Source organism: Pteropus medius, unplaced genomic scaffold (genome assembly GCF_902729225.1).
Source record: "Pteropus medius unplaced genomic scaffold, Ma_sr-lr_union100, whole genome shotgun sequence".
Classification (NCBI taxonomy): Eukaryota; Metazoa; Chordata; class Mammalia; order Chiroptera; family Pteropodidae; genus Pteropus; species Pteropus medius.
The window spans coordinates 16,968,511-16,989,289 of NW_024346062.1; the positions used below are offsets into that span (position 1 = coordinate 16,968,511).

Here is a 20,779-nt window from a genome sequence, read left to right on the forward strand (position 1 = left end):
CACACTTAGGCATATGACCTGTGACATTTAATCAACAGAACAACAGGTGCTTTGATCTGTGATCTTCTCCATTAGCAGCAGTAGCAGCAGCATTTTTTAAATTTATTTTTTATTTAAGTATAGGTTGGTATACAATTTTATATTGGTTATATTAGTTCAAGGTGTACTATACAGTGTTTTTAGCTTTTTTATACCTCATAATGTGATCACCCCCCTAATTCTAGTAATCATCTGTCACTGTGTAAACTTATCACAATATTATTGACTATATTCCCCTTCCCTTTTTACCTATCCCCTTATCCTCTCCCTCTGGTCTCTGTTTCTGAATCTGTTTTTATTTTGCTTGTTTCTTTTGTTTGTTTTTAGATTCCACATATAAGTGAAACTATACAGTATATATCTTTCTCTGCCTTATTTTACTTAGCATAATACCCTCTAGATCCATCCGTGTTTTCACGAATGGCAAGATTTCATTCTTTTTCATTACTGCATAATATTCCATTATATAAAAATGTACCTCACCTTCTTTATCTATTCTTCTATCAATGTATATCTAGGTTGCATCTATACTTTCGCTATTGTAAATAGTGCTGCAATGAACATAGGGGTGTATATATCTTTTTGAATTAGTGTTCTCGTGGTTTTTTTTGGCTAAGTATCAGAAGTGGAATTGCTGAGTCATATAGATATACCATATGACCCAGCAGCAATTTTTTTAAAAAAGCTGAGAGCCTACTAGTTTTTATTCTGGTTACTTTATCTCTCATTAATTCAATCTTCGCAATTCCTTGAGGTAGAGTTGTGTATTACTTATAATGATGTTAGTTCTAAATAAATTAAAACTTAACACTAGTTTGTTTGAATTTGGGTAGCTGTTATTGTATATTTAACAAAAAATCTAGAAGGAGTTCAGGGTTAATTCAGCAGCTTCAAGATGTCATCCGGAACATTCTTTTGTTCTTTTGCTCATCCATTTGACATTCTTCTGCTCTTCCATCCTCAGTATGTTGGTTTCCTTCTTCAAACTTGTATTAATGGCTATGACATGTCTGCTGCATCTCCATGCATTACATCCTCATACAACAAGCTCCAAAATACAAGGAAAAAGGGATTCTCTTAATATGGCACTCTTTCTTACTTAGGAGGAAAATTTTTCACCACCGACCTGGCCAACTTCTCCTTTAATTCCTTTGGCCATAGTTAATTAACCTATCTCCAAATTAACTAGAGGAAAAAGAGACTGGTCTATTTAAGCCCACCCTAGTAATAGAAAGATGCATCATCCTCTGGGGCTGGGCACAGTAATATTGCACAAATTCTAGGTTCTTGTAGCTAGGAATGGCAAATAGCTGTGAGATATATTTGTGTTCTAATAGGATATATGAGGTCACTAGATCAGAGGACAAAGCATTACTCTGCACAGTGTGTCTTAGTGCCTGCTCTCCAAACTCCACTGGGCAACATGGTCGAAGCTTGAGGTTACCCTGTGCTTATAGTGGGGTTGCACTACAGAGAAGAAACTCTGAATGTATGAGACTCAGAAGTGTATAAGGCAGCTGACATATCTGTTCTTCCTTCCTTTGAAGTGTGCACATGCACAAACATGCCAGCGAGAGAGAGGCCTACAAGCTGGAATGTAAACAAATATTTTCTAGGGAAGGGAGAGTAAAGTCTCCAGTCTCCCAAAGTTGGAAGGACAGCAAATGGCTCCAGGGGAGATAAGTCTCTAAATATTTTTGGAGCAATATACGATCTCAAGATTTCAAATCATGTTTGCTATTAATCATCCTTTTAAAAAGTTTTCCAGTGAGTTTTGTTCAGAAAGCCCAGATCATGCACAAATGTGAAAAATAATCATGGAGAACTGTTCCCAACAATGCATTATTCCTGCTTAACGAACAAGATAAATAGAACTCAGTGATGGCAAGAAACTTGCCAAAAGTAAAGCCAGCTCAAACCTAGATGTTTTTGATCTCAAACCCTTATTCTTTCATGAATGCTATGCCCCCTTATGTAACATACGTCCAGGGAAGGGAAAGGATATAGACAAATGGATTCTGGAATTCCAAATTACAATTCCAAAATATTTTTCCATTAAAAATAAATTTCTACTTATTATTTGATATCTTTTGTTCTTTTTGAAATCAAATCATGATTTCTAATATTGAATATATGCGAAAATGTATTCCTGATAGTAACCAACCAAACTATAAGCGAACTCTGAAAAACATTCATTTTAAAGTTGTAACATTTTAAAGTTGTAGCCAGAAACACTGACTTCCTTAAATATGACTTGAGGGGATACTTTTGACTGTGAAGCAAATATCTCCCATTTGCACTGATTTGAAGCTTAGGGATAGGTAAATATCATTTAGAAGCTGATTTGAGCTGCAGAATAGAAAATAAACTCTTTTCCTGGTTAACAAAAAAAAGCGAGATGAGTACAAAGAGACTTTTTGTTGAAAAAATTGTCACATCATATAAAATGTCACACGTGACATTATTTTTCTGCTTTCAAATATGGCTTTTTTGATCATCTAATACAGCATCTCCTGCAGATATTGGTGATCATGAAATGAAGGACTGCATTTTTTTTTCTCAAGAGAAACCTTGGGCAATTCAAAGTAATATGATATGAAATAGAATGCCACAAACAGATATTTTTTAAACTTTCATAGCTTCTGGGATATTTTGTCTTTTGTAATTCAGTCTGCACTGACACTGTTTGTATGTCAGAGAGGGTTGTTGTTCAACTTATGTTAAATATTGTATGAAAGTAATTTCCCAAATTTACTATTCTGAAAAGTTTATCAGTAATAAAAGTTACTAACCTTTGCATTTAAGTGATAAGTATGACAAAGTACAAAATAATAAAACTACAAATTTGGAGGAAGGAAAAATAAAAAAGCAAATGAAACACCACAGAATTGTATATAAGTTTTTCACCTACTTAAAAAAAAAAAAAACAGAGGTTCTAAATAAATTGTTTTGCTAATATACATATGTATATATTTTAGCAGTCCTCTTTCAGAAGATTGTTCTAATTTTAATCCTCAGGTTTGAAGACAAATTGTGGCTGTCATTGGATGAATCTATTGATCATTTACATAGAAGAAAATCTTCTCTGTTTATTATTTTTAAATAAAATTTTCCATCCATTGTGCCACACTGGCATACAGAGTACATTTATTGTCACAAGTCTATGATGTAAAGCACAGAGTAAATTTATTCTGACTAACCTGAAAGCTTAGTTTATTTGAAGAATTTTATGGCCAGAAATCTTCTGCATAAATGCATATGGAAAGTCTAAGGAATATTGGTAATTTCTTTTCTAATTTTCTTGGGACGCTTTGCCTCAGTCGGTAAAGTAACTGATTAAAACCTAATCAGTTTACAGTATGTACACACTCTCTAGCATATTGAAATTGAAACATAGTTTGCAGAACAAAGATTTAAAAGTCTAAAGGTTTAAGTGTAGACAAAAAGAAAACTTTAGAGAATAAATAAGAAAACACGAATTTAGTTCAACTTTTTATTTGGTATCTTTAGTTTTGTTTTAGACTCTGTTTGGAACCAAATAATGATTTCTAATATTGAATATATGTGGAAATATATTCCTAATAGCAACCAACAAAACTGTAAGTGAACTTTGAAAAACATCCTTTTGTTGTTGTTGTTTTATTTTTTATTAAAGTATAGTTGGTATACAATATTGTATTATTTTCAGGTATACAAACTAATCATTTGACATCTTATGATGTGCTCACTAAGTCTAGTAACCTTCTGTCACAGTGTGAAGTTATCACACTATTATTGATTATTTTCTCCTTCACCTTTTCCACCCAACTCTCTATCCTCTTCCCTTCTAGTAACCACTGTTTGTTCTTTGTTTCTATGAGTCTGTTTTTGCTTTGTTTGTTGTTCATTTGTTTTTTTTTAATTCCACATACAAGTGAAATCATGTAGTATTTGTCTTTCTCTGTCTGAATACCTACTGTTAAATATTTTTAAATAGAATGAACAATACCTAAGATATATAATATATAAAATCATATAATATATCATATATATTACATATGGTATATCAATTATATCAGATTAAATTGCACTAGGTTTTAAATTATAAACAGTCTCTGGGAGACTGTTTTAGGAAAATTCTCAATTTTTGAGATGGTATTTTTTACCTTGATAAGTTTAGAAATTATGCTTTATTAAAACCCAGATTTTCACATTTCTTAGACAGCAAAGTAAAAACAAACAAACAAACAAAAAAACAAAAACAAAAGGAAAATTTATTCGACTGACACTTTCATTTTTCCATTATCAAAAGCTGTGTGTGCTGTATTTCAGAAGTCTTGAACTATGTATTTTACTCAGACGAAGTTCAAACATTGCCAAGCACAACCTTTAAATTTCAGTTTCTCTTAAAACTAAAGAATACGTACTAAATTTTCCATTTCTTTTTCAATCAGTCTCAATTTAAGCATCTAATAGTCCTCTTATGACCACCATCTTCTTAGAATATGGACTTTTCCCTAAACAGAAATAAAATGAGTCTCCTACAAAGCAAGATAGTTGTTTGATATGCTTGCCAACATTCTTGTGAAAGAAGTGGAAGGATATCTAAGATGTTCAGATATAAATCCAGAAATAATTCTTGACATTTCATAAAATTGAAGAGGTTGATCATGGTTCCATAAATTCACTGATTTTATTATGGTATTCTCAGCTATTCTAAAGTCTCAGTACTAAATTTAACTGTAATGGTTCCTTGTGGACTACTCAGTATAATATTCTGAGTGAAGGTATTGTGATTTTAGTGTTTTCATCCTGCTCAAACCTTCTTAAATTTCTAATTTCTTTAGCAATGTTCATTCGCAAAGTTGCTTTAAGTTAAAATCTTCAAAGCAATTTCATCTAGAGGCAATTCAACCAAACCCTTAAATGCCTGACCAGCTTCAATTTACTGGCATAAGTTTCTGCTAGGATCTCCCCTGAATTAGCTATTGTCCGACTCAGAGAACACATACCAGCATATCCTACTGTAGGTCAGGTGGGAGCTGTTCCCTGAAAAAAGATGTAGTTTGGCTGAGAAATGTGTTGGATTGTGTGGAATTGTGTTGACCACTCTGCCCCATTTTCGCCCTTCTATGTTCTTTTATCATAGAAGCTGGAAGCCTAGGAACTACATTTTCAAGAATTCCTGCCACTGTGGTCCTAGGTTAGATTGCCAATGAGAGGAACTAGTGTAATTTTGGAAGGCATAGGAAAAACAAAAGCAATTATTATTCTCACGGCTGTGGCTAGCAATACATAAACCTTCAGCATCAAGTTTTTTTCCCAGCAGCTTCCTGGTGCTCTCTAAACTAAAGAATCACCTGGTTTAGTGCAGTGGGCAGTAAAATCAGTGACAGTGGTTTCCTATCATTTGAACATTTCCTGATTTCCTAAAGGTAGTGTGGCCTCCCTAGTATTCTTTCTCAAGTTTTTAAAGCCCCTCTCTTAAGCTATTTGTTGTTTAAAATGCCTTATTTCCAGTTTCCTTACTGAACCCCAACTGATATAGAACATTTGACAGAACGGGATCCAGAATCCATCTCCTTTTTAAAGCCCTTTGGCAGTCCTGAGTGAGAAAAGAAACCAAGGATTCCAAATAGGATCTTACCAAGAGGGAAAAAAGAGAATGTGCTGGTGCTTTTGTGATCAGCTCCAGATTGCCCACATGGGGAAAGTTTACTTGGGATTGTGTAACTAGGAATGAAAAACCATCTGTTTAGGCAACTGGGTTCAATGAACATACTTCCTGATAGTAGCTGGGCATGCAAATGGCAAGCCAAAGTGGAAACTGAAAGCATGTAAGACAACACCTCTGTTTATACAGATTCGTATTAGGCTCAGCAAAAGCCATTTCTGCATTAAGGACAGATGCATCAATCTCATCTACATGCCTCAGAGAGAAAAGTCATCATCAACCACAATCCTCCCAGTCTTCCAACAGATCTACAAATAGACCTGCATCTGCAGTCTTTTATTTCTCTTTTGTTATAATAGAGGAACTCCGTGTGAACCAAAAACAAGGCCAGGACCTCCCTCTGCTTTCTCAGCAATCTCCAGCTTTTAATTATCCTGTTTCTCCCTCTGTCTTTAGCCATTTTGCCATTAACAATGATATTTAAAGACCATGCAGGTGTGTTCTAGGAACTCACAACTACAGAAGGATCTCTTTTAACCAATACTAAAGTCTACTTTATGTAGCCTATTATTGGCCAAACTTTTCAAAAAAATATTTAGTTATACTGACTCTTTTTTTTTTTTTTTTACCCCAAACACCTGTGAACTCATTTCAGTTTAGTGTCTTTAAATCTTCACTATTCTTCAAGAAATATTCTCTGGCTATGGTCATTTATTCATTAATATTTAACTTTTTTTCATTTTTTCCTTTAACAAATATTAATATAACAGTTAGGAGCTAGAGATCTATATCTATATATCTATGTCTATACAATAAGTAAAAGAAAAATTGTCCCTGCCTTGATTAATAATGTCTACATTGCAAATGCAAATAGCATCTGTTTTTTCTAATCAATTTATACTTTGTAAAACAAAAAAAAGTAATACAAACTTATTGCTACAAGTTAAAAAAAATAGGATATATAAAAGAAAATGTAATAATCTCTCCCCAACTAGTTGATGTTAACAGTTGGACATAGATTTTCCACACATTTCTCTATATTCACATAATTAGTAACATACGTATTCAATAAATTTACAACACATGAAATTGCTGATATTCTACTGTTTTTCATTTACAAGAGTATCAAATGGTTCAACCTAATATAGGTACATGTATATTTTTATTTATTTTTAAATAGTTTTGGAGTAATGTTCAAATAATATTCTAAAAATATAAATGGTTTAATGAATGAATGATATCTAGTTTCACCTTTGTTAAGGAAATATAATTAAAAACAAAATCTTCTGCTAACCCAGAAAATCCTTTCCACAAAGGCAGAAGAGAGAGAAAACAGTTTTATTACTGAATAAGCATCAACCCAGAACATGGTGAGCATTATAGGCAATTTACTAAGAGAGTGCAAAAGTAGAAAAAACATCTCGTCCTTTTATGTGGCCAAGCAGATACAATAAATTTTATATATCTTGTCAAAATAAACAATAACTATTGTTCTAAGAGGACTTGACAGCACCATTTGTCACACAAAGTTTATTCTAAATTCACCTGAAAATTGATATGACCCATTATGTTAGTTAATTGGATTTATCCTAAGGCAAATTAAATTCTTACCTTTATGACAGGTGACAGTTCTGCAAGTTGGCCAAGGTTGGGCTCTTACTAGACCACAGAAACTGGGAGATAGGAGTGCTGCCTTCCTTGATGATTACATTTCAAAGAGATGGTTCCCAGGTCCTAGAGAAAGATATTCCTGGATTGTAAAAGTGACAAGAGGCTTATTTAGCCTTTAAAAAGATTTACATACATTTCAAGGAGATAGAGAATTTACAATTACAAGTTTTCTAAGGTAAATATCTAAGAGAAAGAAGGGTAGGCCATCTCTTCCCTTATTTTCCACAAGGAGAAGTAAGCCTTTTATTTATTTAGATATTTATTTGCCCTTGCATGTTACATATCAAGAATGAAAGCATTTACATAAAATTATCTGCCTTTCTCTTTATCACAAAATATTATCTCCCAATATTTGAATATTGGGATTCTCCTAGGTAATAACTGTATAGAAAGCAGAGAAGAGACTATGGAAAGGTTGGATAAATATACAACTATATAGAATGAGAGATTTAGTCAGAAAGCAAATCCCATAATCAGGAACCCATGTAGATATTATTTTTAGACAACTGAGCCAATAAACTTATCTATACACAAGCAAATTTTGCCAATATTTATTTTAGGTAAATAATCATAATCAAATGAATAAATTCTATACACTTTTTTCTTAATAGTTTAACAGTAAGAGCATGATTGTTTCAGTGAAAAATGCATATACTAGATCTTGATGGTAATTAAAATGTTTCACACTTCCTTTTTATAGAAAGTCAATTATATATTGAAAAACCACAGCTAGTAAAACATGAAGGCAGAAATGAAATAAATCACACAGTCATCCAGACAAGGAAATAACACACAATTATCTCATCATTTCTTGCCTGAATAACTATATAATATGTTTCACTTTTGCATTCAGGCTATTATATGTATATTCTCAGTGAATATGCTTATCTCACTAAACTACACTTAATTTTGTATTCCTGATGCTTGCATATTTCCTGGAAAAATGACAAAACCGAATAAGTATTTATTGGATTAAATTTTAGAATGACTTTAGCTCAAAATTACCCAAGGATAAATCTTGTCTCTATATTTTTTTTTTTCCTTCAGAGTGATAGTGATCAGGTCAGGCTGCCTCAGGACGCTCCGCTGGCATGTGAATTATTTTCGGTTGAAGACAATTGAGGCCCAACAGACTCAGAAGAGCTTTTGACTCTCCCTTAAGGCCTAACAGAATTTAGATAGGCAGCGCACTCCAGGAAGAGAGCTAATACCACAGATGATGTTTTACATCTAAAAACTTATCTGCGCATTGTGGAAAATATTTGTTTACCAAACATTCGTTCTTCGCATCTTTCTGTGAATTGTCTTCCTCCCTGTCTTTGAATTCCCACACTTCTAATCCCTTCTTTTTATGGCATATAAGTCTAAATTGCCTGATATCTGTCTGAAAGCTTGTCATGTCTTTGTGGAGTTCCTGTACATACAAAATTAACTTTTTTCTTTTTGTTAATCTGTCTTATGTCAATTTAATTATTAGGCCAGCCAAAGAACCTAGAAGAGAAGAAGGAAAAGTTTTTCTACCCTATAAGAGGAACAATAAATTTTCAAACTAAGCCCCAGAAATTGTTACTTTAATTTACTGAATATTTTCTACAGTACGAAAAGCAGCATTAGATCTTAGTTAATCATAGTCAATGGCATCTCAATTATAACTAACAGTTACCATTTATTGAGTGCTTACTATACACTTGTTAAAAGGTTTTATGTATAATTCTCAAATTTTCAACTTTATAAGGCGTGTTTGCTAGTCTTACCCTTAGAATTGGTGAAACTGAAAGAGATTAGAGAAAGCAAGTAATTTAGCCAGGGTGATACAGTTAGAAAATGGTAGATACAAGTTTAAAACTATGTCAGTCTGAGTATACAGTTTCTACTCCAAGGTCTCTGCTTTTCCGTCAACATATAACTCTGCCTCTTTAACCAAGTAATGTGTGCCCAGCCTGTATAGCAAGCAGTGTACATAGTATCTACTAAAGGAAGTGCCAGATTCTTCCTAGTGCAAACCATTGTTAGAATTCAAGATGGCTTAATACTTTGGATTAGGAAATGAATTGCATGACTCTAGTGATAAATACTCTCAGTCAAATAGGTAAGAACGTTGTGGTTCAGTATAAAAAAATAAAAGAAGTGGGTGTCATGGATGTAGCCCATGAGGGTAACTCTGTGACAAAGAGGAAACAGAGTCCAGAACTTGTGGGAGGGCTTTCAGAAGGTATGCAAAGAGTTATTTCTCCCAAACAACTATACTGTGGTTCAGAAGAATCTCCCCAGTATCCCCAGTAAGGTCTGGAGTGATAAACAAAAACCGCAATCAAGGATTTAAAGAAAATATGAGGCTTAATTATATTTCACTGAACACTATGCAGCTGTTAATCCAGTAAACCAGATCTTCCTGCTTCTGGGAATGAACCTACTGCTTTATCCTGCTGAGCCAGTGTCTGGAACTGCGTAGCCGTGTCTGGGAGTAGTTTCTACAGAGAGCTATGGAAGGCAGGATATTCAGGGAGGGAGGGGTTATGCTGTTAGGGTGAAATGGGAAGGGGAGAATAGCCTTTGCAGGGTTCATATATTTGCTGATATTATTTGTCTGAGGAGGCTTGGTTCTCTTTACTTTATTCAACCTGGACAGAAAGGGAAGGCATGTCCACGGGCACTATTTCATGGAGATTTTAAACAACACTTCCCTTAATTATTTATGATATTTCTTGCTTTTCTTATTGCCCTGGACCTCAAGCTCCACAGGAAATTGTGATACCACTGCTCCTTCTTGTTATATTTTTTTTATTGCTTTTCTCAATTACTTAAAGTTTGTATTGTTATTTAAATATCTATTATTTGTTCATATCATTTCTCCTCAACCCAATGGCAAACACCTTGAGGGCAGGAATATGTTGTAGAGATCAACTATCTTACAATCAGGCAAAATAATGGCCAATATGATCTGGTAGAGAATTCAGATATATTGATCTTTGTTCCAACAAAAGCGCCTAGGAGACATATGGCTTTGTAGCAAAGAGTGTTCTCCTTATTCACGGATTATTTTAACAGCAGGTGAAAGAAACCCACCTTAGTTCACCTTAATTGGGAATAAATATTTTGATTCATGGACACAAATCACAAGAAAGCCAAAATGAAGCCTGCCTTACACATTTAGAACTAAATATTATTATATTTACCACAATGCTTTCTGTGCAACGACAGAGATACAGAAACCTTCAATTTTTACATTTCCAAAACACTGAAACCAGAAGGAAAAGACTCTCATCGATAATTTACAAATCCCAGGGGAAAATTCCCAAGCCCATTTAAGAACTGTGAATAAAGAGGCAAGATACTAATAGCTCCCTTCAGTGGACATAGTTAGAATGTGGGGAGAAGGTGCAGTTCCTCAAAAGAATGGAAAGGCAAGTAGGTGAATATTTGTGAGCTGAAAAGCCATTATATTTTATATCTAATGTAGAATGTTATAAAAGGGGAGAAATAGTGTATTTCAGTATGTGCCGACTACCTACTATATGCCTTATAAACTTTATATACATTATAAGCTCATCCAAATATCCATTAAGGATAATAAATATGAAGATATATGGGATAATATCGGTCATTACATTTGTCCTCTAAGTTCTAAACAGAGTGAAACATTTATAATTAAGATAAAGATATAATAATACATCTTTAAACCATTAACACTAAAGTTTAATCTCTCTGTTAATCTTAAGATACTTCTTTGCTCAAAATTAGATAATTCAAAAATTCAGTCTTTAAGAGAGTTATTATTTGCAGAGTATCACACGCAAGTATTTTACAAGCACTATATCATTTAACCCTCATAAAAATACTAGAATGTAGGTGTTCATATTTGTTAGGATATAGGCTAAGCTACTTTAGCAATATACATTGACTTTAAAAAACTAGGTTTCTTTCTTTCTTAAGGAACACTCAGACATTTCAGGTTATCCAGAATGGGTGATCCTGAGGGTTCTGCCAGACTCAAGGTAGAGCTTCCATCTCTGAGTCCAGAATGGTGCCATTTCCTAAGTCCAGCTATTGGCATTTCTCATCCATTGGAAAAAGGAAAAAGGAAGTGGAGGACAAATGGGCTTTTTAAGGCTACGATCTGAAAATTGCGTTTATCATTTGTATTTTCCTGTTAGTCATAACTGGGTTAGATGGTCACATTTAGTAAGAGGCAGACTAAAAAAATGTAGCTGGGAGTGCAGTAATCCTACTACAATATATGTGTGTATGTGGGGAGTTGATTGAAGTAGAATTACTGGGATTTACTGTGAAGTTAATGTGTCATAAACTTTAGAACTCCTCACTTACATGGGCTCCTTTAAAGGCCTTGGGAGAGAGGAAGTTAGTAAATCATTCATTTATTTATTTTATATCCTTTTTTCCTTAACATTTTCAAAAGATAGATCTGCCCCTAGACAGGTAGAGCCTGTCTATAAAAGAAATACAGGGAGAAAACTTCTGGAGGTAAATTGACAGTCTCTGCCTCAAAATAATTTACTTTACCAATGAGTCCCAGAAAAGTTAAACATCTTGCAAAAAGTCACATGGAGTTAAAGCTGAAATTACAATGTAGGTTGCTATAGCTCAAAGACATTTCACTATTATATCTCTAGTGCATGATGTACTCATTACCTTTTAGAATTGTATTTCCTCCAGGCACTATCTCAGGAGAAAAGTTGGACAATCTAGAAAAGTTGGACAATAAGAAAATACAAGGTAATTGGCTACATCTCTTCGTCCCTATCTGTTCAGATGATCTTGGGAGACAAAGTGAAAGTGAAATAGAACATGCGAAGCCCAGCTGCCAAGCTGACATGACAGCCAGTTAGTTGGGGCAATGCCACTCTCAGAGCAGCCCAAAGGTTAATGACACAGATGCAGCCGAAGATCTGATGAATAGAGGCTGTGAACTCCATATCAATAACTTACAGCAAATGCCTGGAGGTGGCAGATGAAGAGGCCCATCATCAATTAACCATGGCAGCCCATTTTTATAAAATTGTCAGAAGGGATTATTAAATTTCACATCTTAATTTGCTTGGGGGGAAAATATCAAATAACACTAAAGGTTGCATTTTAAAAACATTTAGTGTAAACTCTTGCTTCCGGCCTCATGTCAAACTGTCAAAAAGGTGCTATACAATTTGATCCATGCTTTTCATTTTTCCATTTCTGAGCTAAGGTATTTCTTCATACTTATTATATTAATCTTACAAGTTTTTTTTTTAATCAGATTAATACCTTCCAGTTTAAGAATTTCATAAATTAGGGAAATATTTACTCATTAAGAAAACAACCTCAAAGTCTGAATATGAGAGCAAGAGGAATATTTATTCAGCATATCAATTTTGAGTGTACATTCCTCAAAGTAAAATACCAAAGAAAATACAGAACATTAGGTGTAAGCTTTGCTTTTTACAAATTTCCTTATTTATAGTATATTCAGAAAAACATGCTGCACTAAGTCATAGGGACTTTAAATGGTCTCTCTCTAGATATGATTTTTTTCATTTCAAGACTTAATTCAGAGGGTTTCATCTAACTTAAACTGCATTTACTGTAGATTAGCCTGATTATTCAACCTTCTAAAGTAAATCAAATTTCTTATATTTGTAAAATTCCTATAAATGCCAGAATTATTTGGTAGCACACTGGAAAAAATTTAAAAGACCAAATATGACACTTTTTAAAGGGCAATTATAATTAAATGCAACCACTACTAAAGTACAAGTTTTCATAGTATCCAGAAAACCATTCAATTATTCCACTCACCACATTTTCACACTTAGCAATGCGATGCTGTTTCAATAATTGTTTACTATTGTAATATGACTAGCCTAATACCCTCTTAAGAAAATTATTTTCTTTAGCACTAGATTAATATTATCCTGTGCTTCTAACTTTTTATTTGTAGTCAATTGTTCCCAATTCAATATCACAATCCCCTAATGTAATGATCTCTGATGGACATCACTAAAACTGTAAACTTGATTGTAACAAAATAAAATGTTTACACAATGATTAACTAGAGGTAGTTCACTGAAAAGAGCTCACAGCATAGCAGAGAGCTGTGGGAAATTGTTGAGAGTCACTATTCTATATATTGATAAAGATGAAGAAAAAGATTATAGAATTCTAGAATTATAAGACATAGGAATTATTTAGGCAAGCATTCTAATTAAACAGGCCATGGACCAAAAACTAAATTGGATAAAAGTCTTAAAATTGGCATCTGAACCAAGATTTGGATCTAGTGTTGTGTATACTGTAGCCTACTGCCTTAACTAAAATCATACAGTCCCCAAGATGGCATGGTTATACTGACAAGAGCAGTACTTGACTATACTTACTTGAATCAAGCAAACTGTAGATCGGCCTTTTATTCTCAGATGAAAACTTCCCACTGGTCCTTTGTCTCTCCATGTCTTCCCCATAAATCAACCTAGATGGAGGGCTGAATCATGTGGTTGTGGTGCTGAGAAAGTCTGCATCTCCTTTAGGTTCCAAAATGTTCCACCTTGTAGCAAGTAAATGTGAATTAATTGGTTGACTGACTGACTGACTGACTTCTAGACTAAATAGTTGATTGTCTAAACAAATTAGGGCTTTAGGGAGGCTTCTCATGTAAATTTCCAATGTCAAACAATTGATAAACTTGATTATCTGTAGTCCCAAGTTAAGAAAAATTTCTAATTGTAACTTAAATCTCTTCAAATATTTCTTAAAACCTCATAATTTTTTTCTGTTTACATAAAAATACTAGCTAAAAAATTAAATTATGTTGTGTCTAAGAATGAAATTATATAGTAATTCAACATCAATATCTGATATTATGTGATAGACCTAATAGACATAATATTTTTATTATGATACTCACGAAAATAATATAGCATTTATAATTCAAGAGTTGGTCATAATGCCATGTCTTTCAAAAGGCAACTTTTCAATACAAATTTTAAAATTAATATTATCATCTTGGGGATCAAATATATGGTAGCTGAAGGAACCTGGACTTTGGGTGGTAAACACACAATAAAGATACAGATGTCAAATTACAATGTGCACCTTAAAATTATATAATTGTATTAACTAATGTTACCCCAATAAACTTAAAAATAAATAAAAATGAAAAAATGTAATCTTTTTCTACCTAAAACTTACAGTAGTAAGTTGATACACTTTGTTCTGGCATTCATGTTTGAGAAAAAGTTTTGTAAACTTTATAGAAAAACATTTGGACAAATTAAAAATCATTGCAGCAATACATATAGACCTCATATTCCTTTGAATTTCTACTTCTTTTCTAATTTCTACATTTTTTATATTATGGGAAGACATTACCAAAGAAAATACAATAGTAAAAGATAACATTGGTTCTGAGGGAGAAAGATAGTGAGAATCATCTCTTTTGTGAGATCAAAGAATCTCTTCTTTCAATGTCCTTGTTAATGTGAACTGAATTAAAAATGTGAACATGTAAGTATATGGATTGCTTGATTCCAGTTTCACCTTTATTAGGTAACCTGTGTCTTATAAATTCCTTTCTTAAAGAACAATTTGTATGTTCATTTTTTCCTCTCAATTTCCCACTAAACTTCCAATTATTTTAAATATTATAGCAAGCCATCAAATAAATATGAAACATTTTAAGTACTACAGTAAAGTATCATGTAAACATGAAAATTTTCAAAAATTTGTATAATGATTGGTCCTTCATATTATCTTTAGGATTTAAAGATTTATATACAAATGTGAATGCTAACACTGAAATGTCTAACCTTCGTTCTATTATTACATGACAGAGTACTGACAGTATCATATTCTAACTTAACCAAAACTGAACTAAAATAGAAAGTATCATTGTAATCGGCCATATGGCTAATTCATTCTCAACTGGTTATTTTTAAAGACTCAGACGCCATTCCTCTCTAGAGGAATAAAAATAGCATTACTAGTGGGCACATCAAAGCTACATTGCTCAGCCAGTCATTGTGTTAGCTGGCATTAAATTCCTGAACAGTATACTATTACAACACAGGTCATCTGGATGACTATGAATGGATGGTCTTTATGTGATCGAGATTAATTTGGTAGACCTGGCCTTTGAGAGAAAGCCACAAAATACAACATTGATTCTCAAGCAGCAGGGATGAGAATAGGATCTGCACACAGATCCTAAAAATATATTCTAAAAGTACCCTCAGAAAGGGTTCTGCTTCTTGAACATAACTGTGATTCAATTTCAGATGATGACTTAGTAGCTTTTTTAAAAAAATCACATGGATAATTTTTTAATGCTTTATAAAGATTTGAAGAGTGTGTGGGGAGAGGGTGGGAGGAGGCTGATAAAAATGATACCATGGAAGAACTTCAGGCTGAACTTTGAACTTTAAGTTTTGTATTCAATTCTACGGTGAATGGCACTAGCTTCTCCTACAGGTTATGGGCTTCATGGATTTGGTAGCAGTAAAAGACAGATATGAGTCTCCATTTGGCCTCACGGATTGCAGTTTGTCCTCACAGGTTCCAATTTTTCTCTGTTTTTCCCTACTACACATCCAGCTTTCTTTCCAGGCTATTGACCTAGCTGACCTTTTGAGACTTGAGGCCTTGCACAAAATACACAGCAACAAGCTTATATAGATTTCTGCACCGGCTCTCAGAACTGTGTGAGGTGAAAGTCTCTAGAATAAATCTAAATAAATCTAAAGATTTATTCTATATCACTTATAGTGATTCTACTTCTCAGATCAAATCCTGACGGATAAAGTAATAATGCAGAGACATGAAAAAATTAAAAGGATTAATGCCCAAACACTCTGAAAGGGAGTTAGTATAATCTAGAAGCATGTCTTTATATTCTTTGATTTGATTCCATATCCCTGAATGCATACTTCTAACAACTTTATTTTACTTTAGGGACTATTTTATACAATAACACTGAGTTTCTCCAAAGGTAGAAAGAAAATAGCTCCTAATAACTACTCTTTCAAATATTCACTCTCAAGCCCACTAGAGTCTTCAGTCTGAAGTGTCAGTTCTACTTTTCCCTGCGTCCTTGCTGGCTTCTTGGAGATTTTGTCCCTCAGGCTGTGATAACAGCCCTTTGAAAAATTATCATACGTTTTTCTCTTTGTGTATTATGTGAAGTCTTTTTTTAAAAAAAGAATGTTATTAAAATATAGCAAACAATATTGTATTAGTTTCATGTGTACACCATAGTTATTCAACATTTATATACCTAAAGAAGTGACCACCATGATAAGTCCAGCAACTATCTGACACCATACAATGCCATCATAATATTATTGACTTTATTCCTCATACTGTACACCACATCCCCATGACTTATTTTATATCTGGAATTCACTCCCCCATCTCCTTTTTGGTTTTTCAATTAGAGTTTTCATTCACTATTATTTTAAATTAGTTTCAGGTGTACAGCACAGTGTTTAGACATTTATATAATTTATGAAGTGATCCATCTGAGTAGTCTAGTACCCACCTGGAACTATACATAGTTATTACTATATTATTGACTAGAATCTCTAGGCTTTACTTTACATCTCCATGACTATTTTATAACTACCAATTTGTACTTCTTAATCCTTTCAGCTTTTTGACCCTACCCCTAACCCCTCTCTCATCTGGCAACCATCAGTTTGTTCATTGCATCTGAGTCTGTTTCTATTTCTTTTATTTTGTTCTTTAGATTCCACATATAAGTGAGATCATATGGTATTTGTCTTTCTCTGTCAGATTCACTTCAAGAGTGAAGTCTTTACAGTTTAGCAGTTCACTGTAAACTTGTGAAATGATGCTCACATTTTCTTTTCCTTCTGTAAGGATCAGCCTAGCAGAAGCTGAGCAGAGCAATGAGCACACCTTCTAGCAAGTATTAAATCACCCATAATGTGAAAGATAGGAGAGTATATCAATTTTCTTACTAGATGCTACCAGATTGGCATTTCCTTTTATTTCAGCAAACTTGCTCTTTGGAAACCTGGGCATTCACTTCATTTTTATTCCCTGATAGCTGTTTCTAAGTCACAGGTCCACTGTGTAAGGCCTTTCTTTTTTCTTTACAATGTCATCAAATATTCTACAAGTATTTACTGATCACTTACCACGTAGCAGGCATAGAGTTAATCCTAGGCCTAGGCTGGGATGAAATGTGTGACGAGGGAAGCCTCTTCGGTTTGTCTAAGGACATAGCATATTCTTGGGTTATAGGGGCTACCTAAAGAGGAAAGCAGCTTTTGTTGAAATTAAAAATGTGTATATATAATGGTGTTTTAAAAATTTTACCTAATCTGTTGCTGCTAGAGTTTAGTGTAATCTGAACAGAATTCTTTTCTTGGTTAATCCTCAATATTTCCATCTCAGCATAAACAATGTTTGGCTGGGAAGAAATGGTTTACAGTAGATCTCTAGGATTTGCTTATTAGATATGCTATGCCCAAGGCTTGAGCTTTCTTCATCTTCATTTTACCCACTAAATGTACATTCAAATGATTATTCTATAGATGGCATTATAGATTGGGGAGTTCTATTGAAGAAATTAAAAAAAAATCAATTCCCCTTTTTAACCTTTTTCCATTCATCACTACATCCTATCACAATACAATAAGATAATATTCAGCTACTCATTTATACCAAACAGTAACAAAAGAAGCAATATCTATTGTTAACTTTTTACAAATGCAAGTTTAAAACTAAAAGAAATCAAACAGGGACTATATAAATGACTGCAATTTTACTAAAAGACAAGCTTATGAATTCACACACACACACACACACACACACACACAAACATCAGTCGCAGCATAAATCCCAAGGCAGAAACTCATAATTATGTCTATAGCAGAAGACAGGGTAGATGCGTTCTCAGTAGTATATTCAATTTTGTTAGATTTTCAGAACAAGTGACTGAGAAACAGTACATCTACCAAAAGCAGTGACGCCTAAAATATGTTTTTAAACCTAAGGGGAGGAGAGAACTTCCCTGCATTACCGTTCAGGTTAAAATACTTTCAATTCATTTTTCAATGTTGGCACTTTTTCTCTTACTATTTTATTAAGGATACATTAGTAGCTTTTAAACTTTAATAATTATAACAAAAAACTGCAAAAGTATGTATTAAAAAAATTTCTGAAAGCATTTTAATACTGTGAACCATGTGAAAAATGTACAAAACAAATAAAAAGATTTATATGCTGCCCTAGTCACTACTATTATTTATTTGTTCATTTATATCTGTACACTCAGTGCTTTTGGAAATTATTTAGGGAAACATAAAAATACACTGTATAATAAAAGTGTATCAAAAATAACTGAAGAACTGTGGCAAACGAAAATAAGTGTAGAAATAATAGAATAAATTCAAAAGTTATACAAAAATGCTTGCCCTGAAGTACAATAGCTAACGTCAAGCCTCTAATTTGTCAATGTGCTGTCTACAACAGTAAAGCAAGAGGGAACACAGCCAGTTACTTGAGCCATAGCTTCCACAATAAGAGATAGACTAGTTTCTCAAAGAAGCACATTTATTGCTCATATGGACACCACAGGGCTACTGGAAAATCATATCATCAAACCAAATGAATGCACAGATAGTGAAAGCTTTAAACGTCTGTAGCAAAAATAATAGCAACAAGAATATTAGTCTAGCAAAATGTGCAGCCCATTTTAATCATACTTCCTTATTTTAAGAGTGTTTTTGTGTGCGTATGTATGTATTCTCCAGTAAACTACCCACAGGTATTTAATAATAAAAGATCATAGTACATATTCCAATATACATGTCAATCGCTGAATACAAAGCAGGAAATTGTTGGAAGACATACTGAAAGCAAAAATATATCTTTAGTTTTAAAATAGCTGATATGAAGTTATTCTTTCTGACATTAATTACATAATCGATTCGGTTGGCTCAAAATTTAAGAAAATGCATTCCTGTCAATTACATATAAGAGAATATGTATCTTTCTATTCTTTCTATAAAGAACTGGTTTCTAAGTCAAGCAAAAGTGGCAGCAAGTCGAAATTTTTCCTACCAAACTTGAATTTTTAAAAAAGAATTAAAATATGAGTGCTGTATAAAAACCAACAATGAGGTGTTTGCATTGATTCCAAATAGCTCTCTTCTCAGGTATTGTAAAGTGTGAAATAAATTTAGAGTACCCTGGTAATATTTTAAATTGCCTAAATCCAGTCAATCAAGAATGTCTAAAAATAGACTTTTGATTTACATGGGTCAATAAATTCCTTTTTTCATTAAACAATTTTGAGTTTTGGTCACTTTTAATCATAGTACAGATATATATATAAATTGAGTCCAAATCACTGGATAAAGAACAAAGTCAACAAAAGTTCCACATTATCTAATATTATTCTTAACAGATATTTCCACAAAAATGATATAAAGAGTTCAATAATGAAATCATCATACTGAAGCTAGCCTACTCTTCAAACAGAAAATTGATGGTAAAAGCCAAGATTACTAATTGCCAAGAACAGGGTTTACTAAACATTTTAGATGGAATATCCACTAAGTTAATAGGAGTATAAATCGTGAAATAGAAGCTTGCTTTAAAAATGAATAAATTCACTAACTCTTTCAGCCTAACTCATTCCACTCTCCTTTGTTACTTCTAATAATCTTTCAAGTCTACTCTTAAATGTCTCCTTTCCAGAAACCCTTTCCTCAACTGAAAAACTACACCGATATTCCTGTTACAATTTCTAGTTATATCTTTAACATAGTTTTTTTAAAATTAAGAATTACATTTCTATACTTTCGTATAATTATTTAATAATATTATCCCCATTCCTATAATCTGTGATTCTTATGAGTGCATTATTTTCTCTTTTTCCCTCTCCTTCTCTCCCTCCCCATCTCCCTCCTTCCATCTCTCTCTATCTCTCTCTCTCCCTCTCCCTCTTCCTCTCCCTCTCCTTCTCTCTCTCTGTTTCTACTGTATCCCCATCACCCAGTGTAGTATCTGGTACTAGCAGGCACTAGATCAATCTTTGTTAAATGAATGAATGAATGAATGAATGAATGAATAACCGGATGATAGAATGGGTGACTGGTTTAATATGCATGTACTAAAAAAGTTCTTACAAATAATCACTTCCCCTTCCCAGTTCTGGAGCCCTGCATTATCAAAATTAAAACAAAGCAGTAGTTGGACTATATCACTTTATCTTACTATAAAATGAAGCAGAAATTGACAATTTAGCTGTGCTGAGCAAATCGACTTCTACAGATCACATTATTTCTTTTGTAGACTACGTTTTTCCTGATGTTTGTTCCTAGGCAGATCCTTATATTTTAGTAGCAGGGAACGAGGTCTGAACTCACTGGGAGTAAATTAGTTGGAAGTATGTCATTT

At 33.3% G+C, this 20,779-nt stretch overlaps 1 long non-coding RNA gene across 2 annotated transcripts in view; it reads right to left on the reverse strand.

Annotated features, from left to right (window-relative positions):
• Nucleotides 1–20,779, reverse strand: part of LOC120612581 (uncharacterized) — a 108,751-nt gene that overhangs the window by 56,188 nt on the left and 31,784 nt on the right. The window contains exons 2-4 of one of the 2 annotated variants that reach the window (XR_005655499.1): nucleotides 13,732–13,898; nucleotides 12,014–12,066; nucleotides 7,304–7,426 (exon numbers count right to left, since the gene is read on the reverse strand). This is a non-coding gene — a long non-coding RNA (uncharacterized LOC120612581). The remainder of the gene's footprint in view (nucleotides 1–7,303; nucleotides 7,427–12,013; nucleotides 12,067–13,731; nucleotides 13,899–20,779) is intronic. The other variant, XR_005655500.1, reaches the window with a different exon arrangement.